The sequence below is a fragment of the Anopheles gambiae genome, chromosome 3 (genome assembly GCF_943734735.2).
Source record: "Anopheles gambiae chromosome 3, idAnoGambNW_F1_1, whole genome shotgun sequence".
NCBI lineage: Eukaryota > Metazoa > Arthropoda > Insecta > Diptera > Culicidae > Anopheles > Anopheles gambiae.
Genome location: NC_064602.1, coordinates 72,734,185 through 72,755,159, shown reverse-complemented (window position 1 = coordinate 72,755,159; position 20,975 = coordinate 72,734,185). Strand labels below are relative to the sequence as shown.

At 45.3% G+C, this 20,975-nt stretch overlaps 1 protein-coding gene across 5 annotated transcripts in view; it reads right to left on the bottom strand.

The window, feature by feature from the left end:
• LOC1269465 (teneurin-m) overlaps positions 1-20,975 on the bottom strand; it is a 515,515-nt gene that overhangs the window by 410,524 nt on the left and 84,016 nt on the right. The gene's annotated exons all lie outside the window — the stretch shown is intronic.

The window sequence follows — 20,975 nt, the reverse complement described above, 5'->3', positions numbered from 1 at the left end:
AACTCACCTTCCACAACTAGCCCTGCATTTCTTCCCCCTCTACCCCTTCCAGCCGTTGGGTGCGTTTAATCAAAAAACTTTTCTGATAACAATAAATTTGTATTAACTTTCTGCTCTGGTTTATGAAACTCCCTAACTGGAATTGGTTTGGGCCTGCAAAGAGCAGGCAGACACGCTGCAAAAAGGTAAGCTGGACGCAGGAGGTTTTTGCATAACCTTGCTAGACACCAGACTGACCAGATTTTTTGTTTTGTTTGTACGTTGTCCGCTCACTACCAGCAACGACCAGCAAACTATTTTCCTTTCATTCTTCCTAAACCCTGCTCGGAATCCTGCCTCGATGCAGCATTCTTGCGAGATCCGGTTGGATAAGCGTAACTAAAAGAACGAGGAAATAATTTCACTCCTTCCTTAGTAGCTACTCGAATAAGGGAACTCGGCAAAGTTGCAGACGGTTGCAGTTTTGCTCTGCTTCTGCATATCCTGCCCACTCTTGCTAGTGGCGCGGTTGTTTGATTTTCTTATTGAAACATTATCATTGCTTTCCGATATTGCCACTCGCACTCCGGCCGGCGTAGAGGATCCATTTGGGGTAGTATCATCATTTTCTGGGGGAAAGTTTTTCGATGGCGTAATTATATTTACCCGCCACTGTTTCCGCGCCACAAACAGTGCCGTGACACGTAAGCAAACATCAATTTCCATTCCGATGCCATCGCGAGACACGACCCTTATGGTTGTCTTTCGGGGCGAATCGGAATATTGTAATTTATCTGCAAGCCACATCACATCACCGAAAAGCGACGTTTGCCGGCGATCTTCCCAGGCAACATTTCTACGGAAACCATTACAGGGAGGGTGTACAAGGTCCGGAGAAAGCAAGAGAGAAGAAAAAAAACAACCCAAGCCATCCAAAAAAGTTCCAGAAAATTGCGCTGTTTAAACGGCAATGGCAAATGGTACGCCGCTCACAGGTTGGTCAGAAAAACCATCATCATCTTGCTGAAACGTGGCGAAGCGGACACCGGCAGCAATGAGTGGATGGAAATATGGCGTCTTAGACATTGTTTGTCCAACCACGTCGGTTGTACCCGTACACCCGCAGGGCGCTCCTGTTTCCTGCCAGCCATTAGCATGTGCCCGGCGACAGATGGGAAACAAGTCAACAACAGGACTTCAAACGATATTTATTTAAATTTATTCCAGCTTCGATTATCAATATCAACATGATCCGAATGCGCCGTTTCTTGTGGAGCGCGGCCGACGTTCGTTATCTTTACGGTTGGTGGTTTTTTCCTCCTTCCCGCTTTTCTTATTTTTCCCCTCACATCTTCGATGGAAATGCAAAATCGTCTTTGAAGTTTGTCCTGTGTGTGTGGTCTGTTTTTTTCACTTCTCCAAGAGTCGTTCGATTACTTTTCAATGTATACATTACGGACCCCTTAAGGACAGTTTGCCAATGTGACGTTGTGTTGTGAATGTTTACGCGTTTTTCAATCGTCAAACGGGAAACCGTTACCCGCGAGTACGTGAGCAAGTGGACTAAGCATTTAAGCGATTCGACACCGGTTATTACCTCAGCGGAAGGAAATTTAATTTCCAACTGCAATGAAATTATGGGCGAGGGAGCGCCGATTTTGCTGACGATTATTGTGGAGGTTGTGTATGGCTGGATGAAGCAATTTGCAGTACAAACATTACTTTAAATTAGCAGAAACACATGCAAACAATGTCTGCTGGGAATGTTTATGATGTACTTTCTTTTTCCTTGGAATTATTACTAAAGAAGCTATCATAAAACAGGCATGCAAAATGGTTCCTTATTAAAAAGTAGCTAAAAACTTCCTTTTTATCTCAAGATCTTAAAGCAAATTTGTATAAGCGAGACAGCTTATAGAAAATAACATACGAAAGTACTAACACATTTGCGAAATAACTTCTTCCTGCAGGTCACCCTTAAAGCGGGCAATCCGTACGACAAGCAATTTACGATCCGCTACGACGCGTGACGCTAGTTTATCGTCCTGCCCGTGACACGGCAGGAAATTACAAGTCAAAGGATCAATGTTCACTCCCTTGGTTCTTGGTTCCTGTGCGAGCCAACGCACCAGCACCTCCATCACCAGCAACGGCAGCGCAGCAGTCGATTTTCAGAACGTTTCGCAGCTGATTGAAAGCTTCAAACAGTTTCGCTACAAACACACACACGAACTATGTGATTTTCAACCTGTGATGCAACACGATAAACTACGGGGATAGGGTTACAAATACTCTGGCGTTGCAATCGAGAACGATGAGGGCAACCTTGTCGCTTGTCGGAAGAAAGCATACTTTCATCGAAGGTAATGGCAAACGGCAGCAACGAGCAGCTCACTATCCCGGCCAAGGGAATGCCCGGTTCCGAAGATGCTGTTCTGTTCTCTGTGTCTGTGTGTGTGTATGTGTGGAAGAGGAAGCGCAATCAGTTTTGTTTAATTTTCAGATTATTTATTTTACTGATTGATGTTCGTTTCACTTCCCAGCAGCAGGAAACGGAGCGCGTCAGACATCTGACAGTGTCGAAGAGCTGGCGAGAACAAGCACGAGAGAGAGACAGAAGCAGCATTGTGGGAAGAAAAAAGTGCCCCAGTGTGGAGTGGGGTAGGATGTCAGCTCCTTCCTTGGATGTCTTAGGTCGATGTCTCGCCATCTTCCGAGATCGTTTGTCTCACTGTCAGAGCCCCAACCAGCAGAAAACTACCGCCGCGTACTATCGGGCATGGTTGCGTTGCGGGCCGTGTTTAACTAACCATCTTACACAGATGTCGTGTCCCGCAGTTGTTACTTGTTTTGAATATCTATCGTCACGGGCGGAGCTTGCTATCAATCAAATTAGCTATCGTTACCCATGAGACACAAAAATGAGGCTTAATCCGTACGGTCAATATTTGTCCCGTCCCACACTTTGTCGGCAAACAGTTCCTGGAACGTAGGCAGCCAGTGGAAGAATCTTTGGGCGTATCATGGTTTAAAAGGACAGTTTAAATCCAAACGCCCTCATTAGAAGGAATCTTAAGGAATTGGCGTTTAAAGCTATTTCTAAAAGCGTGTAGTAATATCTGCTTTGTCTCAGAAATGGTTCCAAATATCCGCGTTATTCTGAGAGCTCTTGATTGTAGGAATTTGAGCTTGCCTTGGTGAACCCCTTGGGGGACTTTTTGCACCTTACCACATCCTCGCTAAGAGCGCACAATTCGTGAGTATGTTATAAATTAATTAGATCAAACATCGCCCCACTAATGAAGAGCTTTGACCCCTTGCCACGTCTCCCTCCGGGGGCCGTTGGTGATTACCGCCAAAGGAAGGCAAGTTCGAAGGTGACGAAAGTTCCCGCGAGAGAATATTGTGTGCCGTCTCGTGTAGGAATGCTTGCCACGCCACACCCACACTGGGGGCCGTTCTCGTTCTTCATTACGCGCACGATCATTAGCCAGCCGAAATAGTTCGGTTTTCGGTGGGGTGGGAAAATTATCCACCAGGTTTTGAGGGTGATGGAGTTCGCAGTACTCGCGGCACTCCATCATACGCTTGCCAGCCTTGCGCAACCTTGCACAACAAAACTTTGGGGGCCGAAAGTTCTGGATGATGTGGTGTGTGCTCACTTGGTACATTCATCGCACATTCGGTTTGCGACTCCGGCGAGACTCATCTAATAAAAGTCACACTAATTAACGAGCAGCTCATCATTGTCATTGTCGGGTGTGGTAGCGGTAGAATGCCGACAGACACACATTAGAGCGCGTTATCAGTCATCGTTCTTGTCTTCTATCTACTGCGGTAAGATAATAACCGTCCCGTGCGCTCCATATCATTACTAGTTGCTAGTGTTATCATCGTTTTGCTCAAGTTTTTCACCCCACCTGACCAGAGCTAACAATTAAAAGTAAGTTCAAGGTCCACCGGGCCGGTAAGACCGGTAAGACGATATCGAGCACGTGCGCCCTGCAAATTAATAACTTCACTACAATAGCGAAAAGCTGCGCCTGCTGCACAACAAGTTATGAAATCCTACGATGCTGTAAGGAGAGCAAATGGAACAGATCTCTTTGACCCTTTCTTCGCTTCTTTTGTGGATTACCGAGAAGCAGCCGTGAAGTAGCGTCGCGGAAGAAAGCGCGATGCGAAACGAACCGACAGGCCGTTTCCCGCGACACGACAAGGGAAACCGGAATACCGCGCACAAAAGGCTGCAGCGTAATTATTTTAATCTAATTAACTTACTACGAGTAATCCTTTCCAAATGTAAATAGCACTGCAGCGGTGCGATAAGAGCTAATCGGAACAGGAATGGGATGCGGATCAGACCGGGGCCGGGAGAGGATTCTTTTTTCTTGCTTTCCATTTTGCAGCGCTGCTCTACCGGCACACTTAATCCTTTTCGATTCGCTGCCTGCAGGGGTGCTCCAACCGCTGCATTGGAATTTAATTTTCATAATTATACTGTACTGTGTAAGAGGTTATGTCACCGGAAGAATCAATTTACTGTAGTTTTATTTAAAAATAATGAATGAATTATTGCAGGATCCAACTTCAGCACACGTTCAGTTGTATATTACGCTACAAATCCTTAAATTAGAGCAATTAAAATCATATTAAAAAATATCAGAGAAAGTTATTTAACATAAGGAAGAAACAAAACTAACAGCAGGATGCCTAACGGCATGCTTAAAACCACAGACAACTACCAAGCAACACCACCGACCGAGTGAATGAAGGCTGGCTGGAGCGTTATAAGAAGATTACGAGGGTTTTAATTATGTCACAGTGGTTAGCAACCGTACGAGACATGATCCGTAAGCAGCGCATTGAAACCCGATGCAAATAAAAATGCAAGGAAATAACCAACTAACCTTAAAGCTTAAACAAAACCGATCAGTTTCGCTCTCGCCCCTTTAAGCCCCTTTTTGGAGCGCGTGCACGAGTGTAACCAGGTGCAGAGTGAAGGAAAAGCGAAGGCAGAAAGGTTACCTCCAATTAAAGGAACATTATAAACATTTTTCCGTCCATCTACTATCTCCGCTCTCTCTCGCTCTCTCTCTCTCTCTCTCCATCCAAAGCCACGTTCGCCCACAGGTTTTGGCCAAAGACTTAACGCACACACTCGTTAGGCGCTTGTTGCATCCTTCCTCGAAGCGGAAAACTTTTCGGCCACCTTGGTAACCACCGTCCTTTTCTTCGGGCACAAACGGGTGACGCTAGGCGAGGGAAAGGTGTGGTATTGCAAATGATTTGACCCGTTAAATTTTTGGCTTCAGCTAAACCACAAGGTTTTGGGTTGCAACAGTATGAGACGAAGAGAGAGAGAGAGAGGGAGAAAAGCAGTGTGAGAGCAACTTTTTCGCTGACGCTCGTTTAGCACAAAAGTGAGGAAAATGTTTCTTGCTTTTCAAATTGCACCGGTTGCACCACCTTCCCAACCCATCCAATCCCTGCCAGTTGGCGTCCAACCAAGAGACAACAAGAAAGCGAGAGAGATATGTAGAGAGAGAGAGAGAGAGAGAGAGAGAGAGAGAGAGAACGAGGAGGGAAAACTTGGTAGCGCTTTCTACCTACCGGAGTAGAAGTGTTCGCTCGCTTGCGGCATGCATCAACATCGTCAGCAACGTTGTTTTCCGCCGAGTTGCAGCCTGTCGGCACAAGCGAGCTGATCTATCCCTTCCCTTCTCTTCCCTTCCTGTCCACACCTCTCTCTTGAAAAGTAAGTCGTATAATAAAGTATTTTTAATCATAACTCCTTCTTCCCGGATGCGCCCAGTTTCCGGCGCTCGGAGTGTGTGTGTGGGTGTGTTTCGATGTGTTTCTGACATTCGCTTGCAACGGGCCGCAACAGAACATGGCGGGTGAACAGCCATCACTCCCCGCCTCGCAACACCCCGGACACCTTCGGGTGCAAGCAACTTACCATTTGAAAGCCAAACCTATCGGCAGGTTTATCTCTTATCCAATGCCGCCGTTTCTGCGCTCGAGCTATAGACAAACTTCTTCGTTGGGCGCATCACGGCCATCCAGGGGGCGCTTTTGAAGGGGGGAAGCAATTGAAATGCAAGCAAGCGAAGGGAATCGGTAGTAAATCGGAGAGAAAATTTCTACCACCTCCTTTTTACCCCCTGTTGCCTGTTTTGTACCCCTCTCTCCCACCTCAAATTGGGTTTTATAAAACTCCTGGCGCGAGGAAAAGTTGCATGCTACACACACCTCGCCGGTTCACCTCAGACGGCATGACAGACACTGCGCGGTACAAGACATTGTGCGGTAATTTTGAGGCTGGTGTAAATGAAGTCGATTCACAAGACAGGCTACAAACCGGGGAAGCAGGAAGCATCCCGGAAAAGTTCCAATGCAACGGGAGGAGCGGCATAAATGTGTGTGTGTGCGGAGAAAGACAGGGGGGAAAGAAAATAAAACTACAATTAACTTTTATATTTATTGCCCAATTGAGAGTTTCATTAAAAATGTGATGCTCGTGCACATTCACAATTCCGGGACGGGTTGGACTGGTTTGCTTTGCTGGGGAAGGGTGGAAAGTTTACGACTCAAGTGAGAGAAAGCTTTTGCTAGACAAGCAAGGTGTGGGAAGACATTTTTCATCGCTTCCGAGCTCTGGCAGGATGAAGCGGGACTGTCGGACGAAAAACATGTGTATTCGTGCGTGAAGCAGCAATCAGTGAGGAGGTTGTCTAATTAATAGGGTGTGTGAGAGAGACAGAAGAAGGCTTAAAAGACGCTTGAATTGTAATCAGTGGTTTGGGGATATTTCTTAAAAGGATTAAAAAAGGTTTTGAAATTGATAGTGTTGATGTTTATTTGAATAACGATGTGAATTTGAAAGGATAACTATTTAACTTTGTGCTTTTAATGCATCAGAATACACTTTGAAGCTAAGGCTTGACTGCCATCATCTTTTTCATTCTTGTCGTAGGAATTTGTTCATGCTGTTCTCACAGGAAGCATCTTTTCCCTTTTCCCCCACTTAAGGTACACAAAAATCTTGCCGTAAATAAAAAAAAACAATGTCTTCTTAATTGCAATTTCAACGACCAATTTGCATACCTCATTTGCCCCTGACCAATTCATCTCTTCTGCAATTGTCTCCTGTCAATCGTTCTCAAGCGCCGTCGCCACAGGCACTTTCTGTTTCTTTTCGCTACATTTCTTCTTCTTCTTCTTGTCCATTTTTCAACGACAAATACATTCACTCTTCAAGCTTCTTTCTTTTCATCCTCTCTCTCTCCCCTGTTCCAATCAGCGTCAAAACCCTCGGCCAAACTTCATTCTAAGACTGTTTATTCAATTTTGCTGCTTAATTACTTTTACTTTGCCATTTTTACGAGGCCTTTTGATCGAGTTGCTCGGTGGAGGAGGAACTGAACATTTTGGCCAGTTGTTTACTGTCCCCAGTGCCCGCCAGCAGGGGAACAGTGCTACCAGAGTCAGGGCCGGGCAGAGCGAATGAAAAGTTTTGTCCCATTTTTTGTTGTTTTGGGTTGCCTTCATTTTGCTTTTTCTAAGAATGTCCTCCCGAAATGCGCTTCTAGGAGGCCGGGGCGAGAAATTCATATTTTCATCAAATTCAACCAAAATTAAACCTTATCTCTAATCCCAGCTATTCAGCAAAGAGGAGAAAGAGAGAACAAGAGACATAGAACAGCAGAAAAGGGACAGTTTTATTCGCGTTTTATTCGGCCTTCCCTGGCGGCTTCGTATTTAACATATCAACACAACCTCACCACCTCACCACTTCCATCGCTCGGCTCCTTCGAAACGGCTGACCTAATATTTGGACCGAACTGCGGATCCCAAAAATGGGAAAGACTGGCGAGAAAAACTCTCACACCGGCTTCCATTTTTCATGCTTTCACCGAGCCGTTCAACTCACCCACTCATTTGCCCCGTGGGAAGCTGACCCACACGGTCGCGACCAAGCGGTCCAACGACCACTTAGGGCGCCACTGCTTAAGTTTTGTTATTGTTATTTACAGAGATTTTCTTTCTGCTCCGGTCTCTCTCCTTCCCAAAACACTACCCCGGCTACCGGGTGCTCGCGAAGAGTTTGTCTTGGGCTGCACTACGCCGTTCAAGCATCCAGTGACAATTTTTCATCATCGTCATCATCATCATCATCACCATCACCATCATTATCGGTGTTATCAGCGGCATCAGCGCCGGTTCTTCTCTCAAGTTTCTTCGTGCAAGTTAGGTAAGAAAGAGAACCAATTTGGGTTCCTGTTGAGGCAACTTACTTGCCTTCTCTGTTTTGGTGTGTCCCCAACTAAATACCCCTCAGTAATAAGTGGACCAATTGACAATGACTTAAGGAGACCTTCTTTAAGAAGTTGAATCTTTGGCAAGCGAGAAGATGAGATTGTTTCTGTGCTGGTGGACCCTGGCGAGGGGAAATTCATTAAAAATTTTAATTACCTTTTGTGTTTGGTTAATACAATTTGGCTACTTTCTAGTGCTGTTTATGGAAGAGGAATGCTGAGCGAGAAAAAGGATTTTAGGGGTAACAACAACACAATTTCTATCTAAAGAACGTTTTAGGAATTTGGTCATTGAAATCACGCATTAAAATGAACAAAAAACCCTCAGCGGCCAAGCGTCAAATGCAAAACTGTGTCATGTTTGTAAAGCAACAAATTTCCACTCTTACACATTGAAGCAGAACGTTTCTCGCAGCTATTTGCTCAAAATCCTTAGCTTACAACGTCCACACAACACCGCGGAGGATCTGGCCTTCTTTTCAGTGCAGCTTCACGACCATCTGAGCTGACTTGTAAACATTATTATCATCCCCCAATCCTCCGAACCATCACCTCGAGATCGAATGTAGTACGAGCTCATAAACAAAATTTTACGTTCGTTCGGTTCTCTTTTCGCTTTCGATCACACACACATACATAAAAAAGGTTCATGTGCGGGTGGGTAGTAAAAGGAGAGAAGAAAAAAAAACACAACACAACATCACGCAGTAAAAATCAAAAAGTGGTCAAAACCAGGCATCGCAGCAATGTGGTAGCACGGGGCAGTACATTTTTCATGTCAACATAAACCCACTTTCTAAGCGAGAAAGTGCGTTCGTCGCGAATGCGTCCGTTTTCTTGGGGGGCCCACCGCCGTTTCTGGGGGATGAAGTCACAGTACACATAAATTCGATATTGATTAACTCGTAAATTTATTTTTCGCCCGTAAAATTATGTTTACATTTAATATTTACGCAAGAATGCCATCTCCCCCCGCCGGCCGTGCGTGCAGCAGGGCGCGATGGGTTTGCCGGCTTGTTAGCTGTTTGTGCCGCACAACGAAAGAAAAGGAGAAATACCTTTCTGCGGGTATCGTTAGGTAGCCCGGGAAAAAGGGGGATGGATGAGGCAAAAATCGATTAATGTACTTGAAGCAAATTGACTCATGAACCAAAGACTATTAAGCCACCTTCCAGTGGTGAATGCGACGCAGCATAATTCCACCATAAGTGGATGATTCGGCAGCGGAAGGAGGCAAGCGGCTTCGGCGCATAATGCACTTCTCTTTGCAAAAGCTTCAGGAATAACATTAAGGTGAAAATTAAGAGATCTAGTCGGGACAGTGAGTTGCAATGGGTTGAAGATGCTGGGCGAGTGCGTACAGAGCATTTTGTTTGCTGTGAACAGGATGAAAACGGCTAGAAAATGTGTTGTCTAACAGTGGTTCAATTCAAGATGTTTTTTGGTCAAAAAGAATTTCAAATAAATATTTAAATAGGAATAAAGAGGATTTAAAAGGCAGAAACAGTAAGAAAACATTAAAGAGAATAAGAAAAAATGCCCATTGGAAATTGCCCCTAAAGTTATGCATGCATCATAAAAAAGAATAACTGGTCATTTCTATTAAAAGTGATCAAAACCTATCTTTTTCTTCAATTTAATTACTTATTTAATTTTAAAACCAACTACTTTAAAACATTTAAATCTCCATACTATTCACACAGCTTCAAAGCAAACAGTAAAACCGGCTTCGCCCCAAAACATACTTCCCAACGTTGCATCTTAATTCTAAATCCATTCTTTAAGAGACCCGGCCTGTCCACCGGAATGAAGTGTTCCACGCCCCGCACAATCCACCGTCCGTTTGAAGCTCGTTATCGTTCTGCACCAAGAGAGAAGGAAAGAGAGGGAGACACATCCAGTTTCTGTCCCTGTACGAAGAAGTATCCTGCCTGCCACGCCACGGCAAAGGCAAAAGTCCGGCGACACTCCGATCGGTACCAAGCGACAACGATGCCGACGACAGTTGCATCAGCAATCACGATAGAAAACAATGAATTATTCATCCCGGACAAACCCACCACACTCGGACGGATAACATTGTGTTTTGTTTACTGGGAATGTGGGTTTCTTCTTCTGCTCGCTAGTACTTTTCAGCCAAGCAACTGCAACTGGAAAGCTGACTGTGTGTGTGTGTGTGTGTGTGATCGTATAAGGACACGTGTCTCGGTGCTTAGCGTGTGGCTTTTTCTTGAAGAAATGGGTCAATGCAAAGGCGGACGCAAACACAGGGGTAAGAGATAATGCCCCCAGTTCACCATCCTCAACCCCTGATTGCTCGCTGCACACGGACGAAGACACCGACGCATCGTTTGTGGACGTCCAGTGGAGAGCTTTTTTTTTTTTGTTTGCTCCTGGACAAACAACAACTGGCCAAATGCACACAATCGAAACAAATGTACTCACACTCACGCTACCCAGCTGCTTTGCTGACGTCTCACGAGAAGCTACACTTTCGGACGCTACACACAACAACACCGCGCTGTTGAAAGTGGGCAAAGAGAAAGAACAAACAGAAAAAAACGGCGAGCAGCAAAACCTTCGCCATGAATAAATGCACAAAAATGCATCCCGTACACAGTCGGTCGGAAGCGCCAGCATCTCGCAGCGACTGGAAAATCTCACCAAACGGTAAAATCCTGGCTATCACTATCTTCTGCTACGTTTGTTTTCCCATGCCCGGGCGCTTCACTTTGTCCCCCCCTCCCTCCCCTCTTCGGTGCAATACATCCCCGGAAGGATCAGTTTTACTTGTAACAGATTAAGCTGTACAAAAGATTCAGCTTCGTGCCACCCATGCCACGCTCTCTCGCTTTTTAAGATGGCGTTAAAATTCAATGTTCCAGCAGATTAGCCGCTACGATTGCCAGCCACCCTAACGATAGCACCGCTCCACGGGGGTGATGGTGGTGGTGGTTATGAACAGTAAGCAATCGCTTTGTTTCTGATTTTCCGTTCCTGCCGCTGTTGTTGTTGTTGCATGTGCTCGCTTTATTTTGCTACAGCCATTTTAACGAGCCGGAAAATCCAATGTACTAGTTGTTTCGGTGCACTGCTTTTTACTTTTCCTTTTTTTTTTTGTTGCTGCCTTGCACCTTTCGGTGGTTGCACAATGAATGATAATGTTTCCTCCTGCTGGAAGGTGCTGCTTGCCGCTCGCTCATCGCCCCCAAAACGGTTGGTTAATGTAGGTTTAATTTATGCTGAACTGTGCAGAGATTTCGATAAAGCGTGCATTCTTTTTTGTGCCAATTTTGAAACAATATATTCGTTCGATGTTATCGCACGCTGATAATCGCTTTTGGTTCGTCGTTTAATTGACTTTTTACGGGGTGCTTTTATGATGAAATCGTGTCAAAATATTGCGCATAAATCGTACCAACAGGCAGCTTTTCAGCCACAAAAAGCTTTCATCAAAATGAACAACACACGAGCGACAGCGCGAAAGAGATTGATTTTTATTGAGAAAACATAAACACAAGCACGCATTTAATCGAAATCAAAACAGGATTAAAAATCTATTCTTCATTTCCAACACAGAAACACGAAAAAAAGCACAACAGCAACGTGCGTCCATGTTGTCCGATGAATTTAGATTACCTTTTGCCTAACCCACGTCCGAGCGATGGCACTTCATTTGTTCACTTTTTCCACCTACAGCGATGCATTTTTGTTATGGTTACAGGTATTATGCATCATCACACGTCGATGGCACCAACCAAACCCAACGCAACCAGCCCGAGCGCGAGAGCGAAAACATCGGACAAGCGGCAATATTTTTGCGATCTATCGTCCATAAACAACTCATCCCGAGCCGAGGTGTGGTTGCACGTCCGGAATGGAGTATGTTGTTTTTTTTTAGCAGCACAAGCAACACAACCACGTTTATGCTCATCCCACTGGTATGGAGCAGTTTTATGTCCTCGAGCCCGAACGCCGGAACGGATAATTAAAACAAGTGTCGGTAAGCAATAAAACTACAAATCCAGCCATTGATCGGGTTACCTAATCCGCTTTTCGAACGGTTAAAACAACCCGCAATACGTGTGGAGGCGTGTGCGAGAAACCTCACAACTCGGCATGTTGGTTAATTGGAATTGGGTCAGAGCTTTTGTTTAGAGCCGGCGTTCGCTTGGGTTAAGCTTGAACATTCGTCAAAATGGTACAAAGAAACATGAAACATTATATTTCGTTGTATAAATAACGTTTAGAATTATTTTTCAAGTACTATAAATAAATTGATATTAAAAATCAATATTTTCTTATGCTTAAATCAATTGGTTGATAAACATTCCAATCTCCAATGAAATTATTTCGTTTTATTCGAGCTTTGGATGCAGATTGAACTGCGTCTTGGGCAGAAGCACAACTGCAATCAACTCCTCAACTCTGCAGTTATGATCGGTTTATGCGAATTCCATCAAAGTTCCACTCTACACTACACTTCAGTCGCCCGGAAGAGAGTCTTCCAACGCTTAGAAGGAATTTTGCAAGATTAAATTACAACGCCGTTGTGAACTTACCGCCCCGGAACCTGTTTGCTTTCATGTGCTCTTCACCTCATTCCTGTAAATGTTTGCCATTGCACCATCCTTAGTGACGGTGACGTTTCGGGTCATACATCATCGTCAGCAGCACGAGCCAATCGAACCATCCGAACGCTGCACATCTCACCTAACATCAATGCACCATCGATTATCCTTTCATTTGGCGACCCTGTCCCCTTCTCTCTCCACTCCGGCAGAAAGCATTCCGAGCACAAAAGGCAATTATCGACAGCATTATTGTTGTCAGCAAACAGTGTAGCCTTCCCGGCGAAGGTTATGATCAATTGTGCGACTCAATGTGTACGCACGTGAATGTGCATTTCGTTGGCTGTAATTACCGGCACGGTGGGTGTGTGTAAGTGTGCTGCGAGATGGCATTTGTGCCCTGCACACAAAGTGACACAAACATGATTACACAGCAATTGTAATAGGTAATGATCGGTACTGTGCTTCGCAAATGAAGATGAACTTTATGAAAAGTCTGTGTCGGGGTTGGTTTTGCTACCTTTCGTCACGCACTCAAACAGTTAGCTAATGCTTTAATGTCCTTTTGAGTAGACAGAAATCGAACGTGCAAGCAATGGCGCTGAAAAGCATCAAACAATAAAGCAGTTTGTGTGCAATAAAAACGGTGTTCGATTGTTCAAACACCAGTCCAAGCATCCCGAAACTGTATTTTCTCTATTTTCTTTGCCTTCCACCAAACAGTAATCCGTCTCGTCTGTGCGTCTAGCACCATAGTTTAACAGCTTTAATTACTTTATAACGCTATTTATGGTAGGCCAAGGAATATGCAGGTGTAAACACTGCCAGGAATTTTGCACACCCTCAACCCCTCCCAATCAAGCTTCCTCCTCGGTGCGTTCCCCAACGACCCGTCCCGATCGCGTGTAAAGCGGCCTCGCTCGCTGGATGCAACTGTAATCCGTTTCTCATTTAACACACTCTGCCAGGGCCAGCGGATGGCTTTCTGACCTCACAGGACTCATTGCCGCCCCGCCCTCCCTCCCACTGCGTTGTTTACCCATTCGCGTGCTGCGGCCATCTAACGAGAAAGGCCACAAAACTGTTCGTGTCAGATGTAATAAAAAGTAATTGCTATTCATGTCATGGCATGTGAGTGTGTGAGCGCGCGCGCGTGTGTGTGTGATTTGGTGTTTTGAGGGGATTTGTTTTACCACCTTATTCCAATGGGAAAGTTGGTGATGGGGATGGTGGTAGGTGGAAAGGCGCGATGTGTAACACTAGGTTAAGCAGCAAACAGCGGCGGCCACCGCACAAACCACTCTATCTCTACCGGCTGATCTGACACGAGCACTTGAGGCACTGCTGGAACAATAATAACAATAATCCCGACCCCAGTGCCAGCCCGATAATTGGCATGAGTTATGTGAACAAATTAGCTCCGGTGGCATCCGCAGTCAGTGCGCGGATAATTGAGCGAGCGTGGCCGGAGTGCGGCTTCTGTGAAGGGGCCAGGGGGAACAGGACCCTGAGAAATGAGGTTCTCGAAGGTTGGAAATGTTATTTAGTGGGGTTAAAGAAGTCAATAAAATTACAGTAAAATAGTTTGTTTGCTACACAGAACCTAACCCAAAGACCAATGAGTATATTAGCATACAGTTTACTGAGGTTACCGCTAGATGGCGCTCTGCTAAGAGGAGTATTTTTTCGGGATGCCAAGTTAGTGCATTGCAAAGACGTCAGCATAACATAAGCATCTATAGAAGCTGAATATCGCAACTTTAAGCCAATTTAACCTTTAATGTGTGTGGATAATTGTTTAAAATGGATGTATTACCCATCAATTGATATTATCAGCAAGATTCTTGTCATCAAATAGTGGCGATTCTGATTTAAATGGCCTTATTATCTCAATATGAAGGAAATTGATGATGATGTTGATGCTCATTGTGCCAAATTAAATGCAATTTAAAAAGCAAGAATAAAAGAGCGACTGCTTTGCCTGCAGTGCAATGCACACCAATCTTTATATCCCAAAAATCGAAATTAGAATTGATAAAAATTGTGTTTCGTCTGAGAAACTAAATTACTATTTCAGCAAGTTTTTAAACATCCACACTCAGAATCAGGTGTACTTAATGAACCCATCACATCTCGTGCATTCACCAGAGCTGGCTGGCTTTTTTTTTTTTGCTCGACTCTGCTTTACATTGCAACTCTCTGCACTAACAAGCTTTCACATATGTGTGTCATTAAGATATGGTTGAATCGCTCCGGCTACTTTTACCTCGGCGCCAGCGAAACATTCGGCGAGCTAATAAAGAAGACATCATTCGCTAATTTCCCTGCTCGCTACCATATAATCAGAACGTACAAAAACTTTCAACCGGTAGGTTTGCCACTGAGAGAAAGAGAGAGAGAGAGAGGGAGATTGAGAGAAGAGAAATGAAAAAAATTAAACCCCGCTACCCCCTGGATTCGTAAACTCTCACACCCCTCTTGCCGTGCAGCAAAAGTGTGGATTCGAAAGGTTTCACACGAGAAGTTTCGCTACATTTGCATAAATTTTATCTCCTATCACACACACACAGACATGCACGCACTCACACACAGTCGGTGATCTCGTGCGGGTCCCATGCTGAAGGACTCAACCAAGTGCAAAGGGGTGGAACCATCGGGGAGGGAGGGTGCACCAGTGCTTATGTGCAGTATTTTATGGGATTTACCGCGATGAGGCTCCAACTGCTTCCTTTCCATGTTCCTTCCACCTCGTTTTCCTCGTTTGCCTCATCCCAAAAGCTTTTTGCCTGCACACACACACACACACACACACACACAAACACACACACACACACACAAGCCCATCGAAACTAATAGCATTGGGCTCAGTGTGGTGAGAATGAACCACTCGGTGGCATCCCATTACAAATGGAACGCTTTTCCACGTGCTCCATCCAGTGAGCTGTTTTGCACGGGAGCGGTTGGGGACACACACACACACACGGGAAATGGGACAAAACGGAGGTGGGAGAGAGAGAGAGTGCCTTAATAAGAAATTGTAATGATGCCGTTTGAAGATTTTAATGGCATTTGTTCCTGTGGGTCCGTGGGGCCCGTCCGTTCGGCGGGGACGCGTCCGGGGGAGCGTCAGATTTTGCATCGGTGGTTGGACAGGAGGACAGAATGAAAAGGAAAAAAAAGAAACGGATGCTTTTATGAGCGACGAGAAGATGTTTCTATTAACTCACTTGTCGTGATGAGTTGAGCGTGCAGCTGCTGCTGCTGCTGGTGGTTGATAATATTAGTATGCGATGACGAGAGTGATATAGCTTCAGCGCAATGTGGAATAGGATATTTTAAAGGCGACTAAATTCCTTTCAAACTGATCGGTGAAAAAAAGATAGAGGATGAGGGCATCAGCAGTTTATTGAAAAAATGTAGCCTTTCTTCACAATAAACAAAGCGTTTTTGGAGATGAGACAAGCTATTATCTTTTGCTTTTTTGTCCAAATCTCACTGAAAACCTCAAAAGAATTTATCACCGCCTCTCGATCTCTGTTTGGCCTCCCAAACCCCAACCAAAGGACAAAGGACATGCAAGCGCGTCCAAAGATGTAATTTTTTCCAAACAAAAAAACCACAACACAACCTCAAACAGTAGCCAGACGACCCCACGATGAGCCACAAATTTCCCTTGCTTGCTCTCGCTAAAATCCACAAAAATCCAACCAAACACTCAACCCCAAGATTCCCTGTCGTTGCCAACATCAAAGCAAGGGTCCCTTCAATGAAAAGGCAGAAAAAGAAAGCGCCCGAAGTTGCGGAGGGGAATAATCGCGCCTAATGAAAATCACCTGCAAATTGTTTCACCTTAATGTACGCACCAATTTGCGCAACGGTGGCTCCACGCGAAGCTGAAAGCGAGCCATCCACGCGGACGAGAAGAAAATGAGCCTTCCCATGGTTCAGCCCGGCGAACGGACGGAATCGTTTGACCAACCGAGACGACCGTGGCTCGGTGTGTGTTAGATGGGTGTACGATGGGTGGGGTTGATTTATCAGCGACGGGAGAATCATAATGATGACAGCCATTATCGCTCGTCATCCATCGCTATTCAGGCGAGGCGAAACGATGTCCTTTCCGCGATGACAACCGGTACGGGTGGTACGGCGCGCATCCGAAGGATTTGTGTGCGGTGTGAAGCTGTCGGCTTATCGTGGACCTGCTCCTGGGCAGCTCAGATGGAATGAGCTGGCAGCATGGCAGAGAGCGTCAGAAGCGTGATGATGGACGGTGCTTTCGACAGGGAAGCAAGAAAACGGGAAATATTTCCTACGATTATCTTGTCGTTTCGCGGGGCTTTTGTTACTGGCTGGGGCCTTTCTTTTCGGCTGCAATCTTGCCGTAATGGGAAAGGGAAATCAATTTTATTACACAGCGAAACAGAGACGGTGTAAGTTTCAGGCGCGTGGTTAAATTATTTAAAGATTTATTAAACGAGACAAGCTTCCTCAGTCGTACATTTTGTGTTGAAGAATTGAAGGATTGGTTGAATATCGTATGATTTATTTACAGTTGAATTTTCAAGTCACCACAACAAAAAGGCGTTACTAAAATAAGTCATTTTAAAAGACTTTAATAAAAGAAAGAAAAGACTAGAATAATATTGGAGGTCTCTTGGACTCTGTACATCTGCAATACCTTCCGTAAAGTCTCAATGTTCTTACTTAAATGCTTCCTAAGAGCAAAACAAAAAGATCTTTACCCAATTTTTCTACGATCGATGTTTCAGAGTTTCAGTTGGGCTTAAATATTGAACAAGCGCGGATCTTTTTCGCAGAAAAAAAAGATAAGCCCTTCCGTTTCGATTACACTCCAACTACCGATGGATCTCATTTTCATATCCCAGCCTGATCCCAACACAACCGAAGCAAACTTCCCAACGCTCTGATCCTGAAATCGGCACTGAACCGATATGGCTGCCGATGCTGCTGTCACCGATGGATAAAGGTATGGAGCACATCTCTGATCTGAAGGGGCTCTCGCTCCATTGCAGGAAACTTCAACAAGGCCCCGTCGGTGACATGCGAATTTTCCACCATAATCGGGCGTACATTTCATTTTAATGCGCATCCAGTGTGTGTGCGTGTGGCGCCCAAAAAATTGTCCACAACCGTACCCAACCCACTTGCGAAAGGCGTGTGAGTGCATTTCCGGGTCCACAGTTGTTGATGATGTTCTTCAGTGACCCAGTGAAGCGAAGCTTTACTCTCACGGCTCCTCCACGCAATGTTCTCCCGTACTCGTGGGAAATGCAACGGATTGGAGGACACAGGAAAAAAAACACACAAAATTCCCACACAGCATAAAGGAAGAAAGCATTGCGCGGAGTAGCCGGGCTGCTCGAGTTTTCGAGTGATTCTTTGTCAGCACAGTCCCCGTTTCCTCATGCTGCCACAATCAACTGCCACAGCTGGCAGCAGTGCAGTGGATTTATTTTATTGTTTGTCCCATCGTTCATCGGTGTGCAGTCATCGCAAAGGGGAGGTGGAAAGCATCCCCGGAAAACCGGCTGTGCATAAACATTTATGCGCACATATGTGCGCCCTTATTCTTTACGCCTTCCTTTATGCGGGATATATGGGGCACCAGTAGCAACGCGCGGCAGCATCCAGCGAGAACAATGAACCAGTCCTTTCCGCAATTCCAATCCACACGCCATGCGTTCGTGTTGTGGTGGAATCTCTATTCCTCATTATTTTAACGAATGCTCTGTTTGTTCCATCAAAAAAATTAAAATCATCTGACCGAAAGTGCACAGCGCCGGGAGAATGGCTGGCTGCCGTGGGGGGCTGCGGGGTAAATTATTCATTTTCACGACCTATTTCGCTTCGGTGCATCTATTTCGGAGCGCGATTGCGAGCGGCAAACCACACGGCAAAGGCTCAGAATACACAGCTCTTTTGTTCTGCTTGTTCCACTTTCGAGGGTTTTTGGGCCGAGCATGATTTGGATAAGCTTCTTCTGAGTAGCTCTGGAGGCGGGGGGAGATTGGGAATAGGTGCCTTCGCTTGTCTATTTAAACATCCTCATTGTGTCTTTCCGATGCTCCGTAATTGTTGCGAGCAAGCGTTCTATATTTGCTTATTGTTAGCCTGTACACACTGATCAAATTATCAATTCACACTGACCACAACGCCCTTTTTGTAACATTATTCGCTTTTTGCGTTCCAGAGATGCCCTTCAAAACTCCAAAAAGTCACCAAAAAAGAACCAGAAAGGTCGGACAGAGCTGACGATACATGTCTGTGTGTGTTGAACTTCAATTTTCGCACCCAAAAGCGGGCCGACTCATCCGTTTGGAAAATTGTCCGTACAACGGTTAAGCAAATAGTCATCATCGCCTCCCGAACCGATAGAACAAATAGCGTCCAACCGACCGGGGAAACGTCCCGGTCGAACCTAAACAAACATCTCACCGAAGGCCAACACAGGCGGTGACTCGGGTGACGAAGGCAATGATCCGGTCGGGGCCCGTGCCGAAACTTTGAGGAGCAGTACTAAGGCTTCGCTCGTCAAAAACCGCCTGTCCATGCGGGAAAGGGTGACACCGCGCAGAGCTCAGACAGAATTTTTGGAGTTTCGGGTGGTGCTAAATGGATTCGTCCGTACTCTCGCAGTGGGTGTTGAGGGTTGAGGTCGGCACGAGGGCAACAATTTTGGCAACACGATGCACCGCCACCCGCAAAGGTTATGTTGTACGCTCACGCAAACTTACCCGCAACAGCGGTGGGGCAGTGGAGCAGTTTTCGAGCAGAGTTTAGAAATTGAAGTAAACAAAAACCTTTGGGCCCTGTTGAATAGGAGTGCTGAGAAGCCTTACCTGTGGAGTGAAAGAAGACGAAAAAAACAAGCGAGTGTCATTAGAGGGATGTCAATTTTTTTAACATAAATTTTGGTATTTATTGTAGTGGAACATTGTAGTGGATTTCGAAGAGTTACAATGAAATAACATTGAATTTCAAACAATGTAATTTTAGTAATATTTTAAAATTATTTGTGAAAAATGAATAAATGGGAATTACAAAAATACTTCAAACTTCAAACTGTTGTCGTTGCTTTTAATTTCTATTCCATTTGACAGTTGTCATCTACTATCTACACCAGCGCCATCTATCGCAAAAGTGTCTATTTAAATTTGAACGCCTCATATTATGTTAGCAAACAAAAACAAACGCTTTAGCCCATCTCTAGCCTCTATTATGTCCTGAAACTGTAAAAAAAAACGCACAAAACCAAACACGTCTAATCATCGGCTGAGCGCTTTCACATCAACACACCTCCGGGCGGTAATCTACAGGCTGCCCAGAGGAGGAGATGCAGTGAAGGATAAACTTTGCACTGACCAATATACTACTACCACTATCACACCCTGCCCAGCCGGAGCAAAGCCGTAAAACCAACACTCTAACTTACAAATTTAACACTTCCAGCAGACAGGTCCCTGCACATTCTCCGCTATGGTTTTGAAGCGTTCAGTTGCTCCCCAAAAAGTTCCCAGTGCGGGAGGGTTTCTGTTGACTCTGGTAATATTATTTTATCACCGATACACACACACACACACATATACACACGTGTACTCTTCCGTCCTCTGGCGTTGCTATCGCTTTGCAGCCAGCACTTTAATGAACGTTAAAAATCATGCTTTAAACCAGGCGGCTCAGAATGCAGCAGAACAGTGCACAGAAGGCATGGGAAAGCGATTGGAGAGTGGAGGTGGAGACCGAACCCGATAGCAGGGGCTCGCTAGGTCAGAAACTCTTAACCAACTCCCGAGTGTCCACACGGGAACGACTTCGATAACCTTTCAATCCAATTATTATTCTACCGCAAATTGCCATCCCCGTTCTCACGCCAACCCCCCTTCCCCCCCAGCAGTAACCATAAATTTCACCCACTTTGCATCGACTGTCGATGCCTACGGTCTCTTCTCCCTTTAATCGGCGCTCGTTGTCCCCTGCGTCGGGTTGCACCCGGGGTCACTGCCGGTACCGTCTCAATTATCATGCACCCGATATAAATGAGAAATTATTGCCTAAAGATAAACTTCATGCAAAAATATCA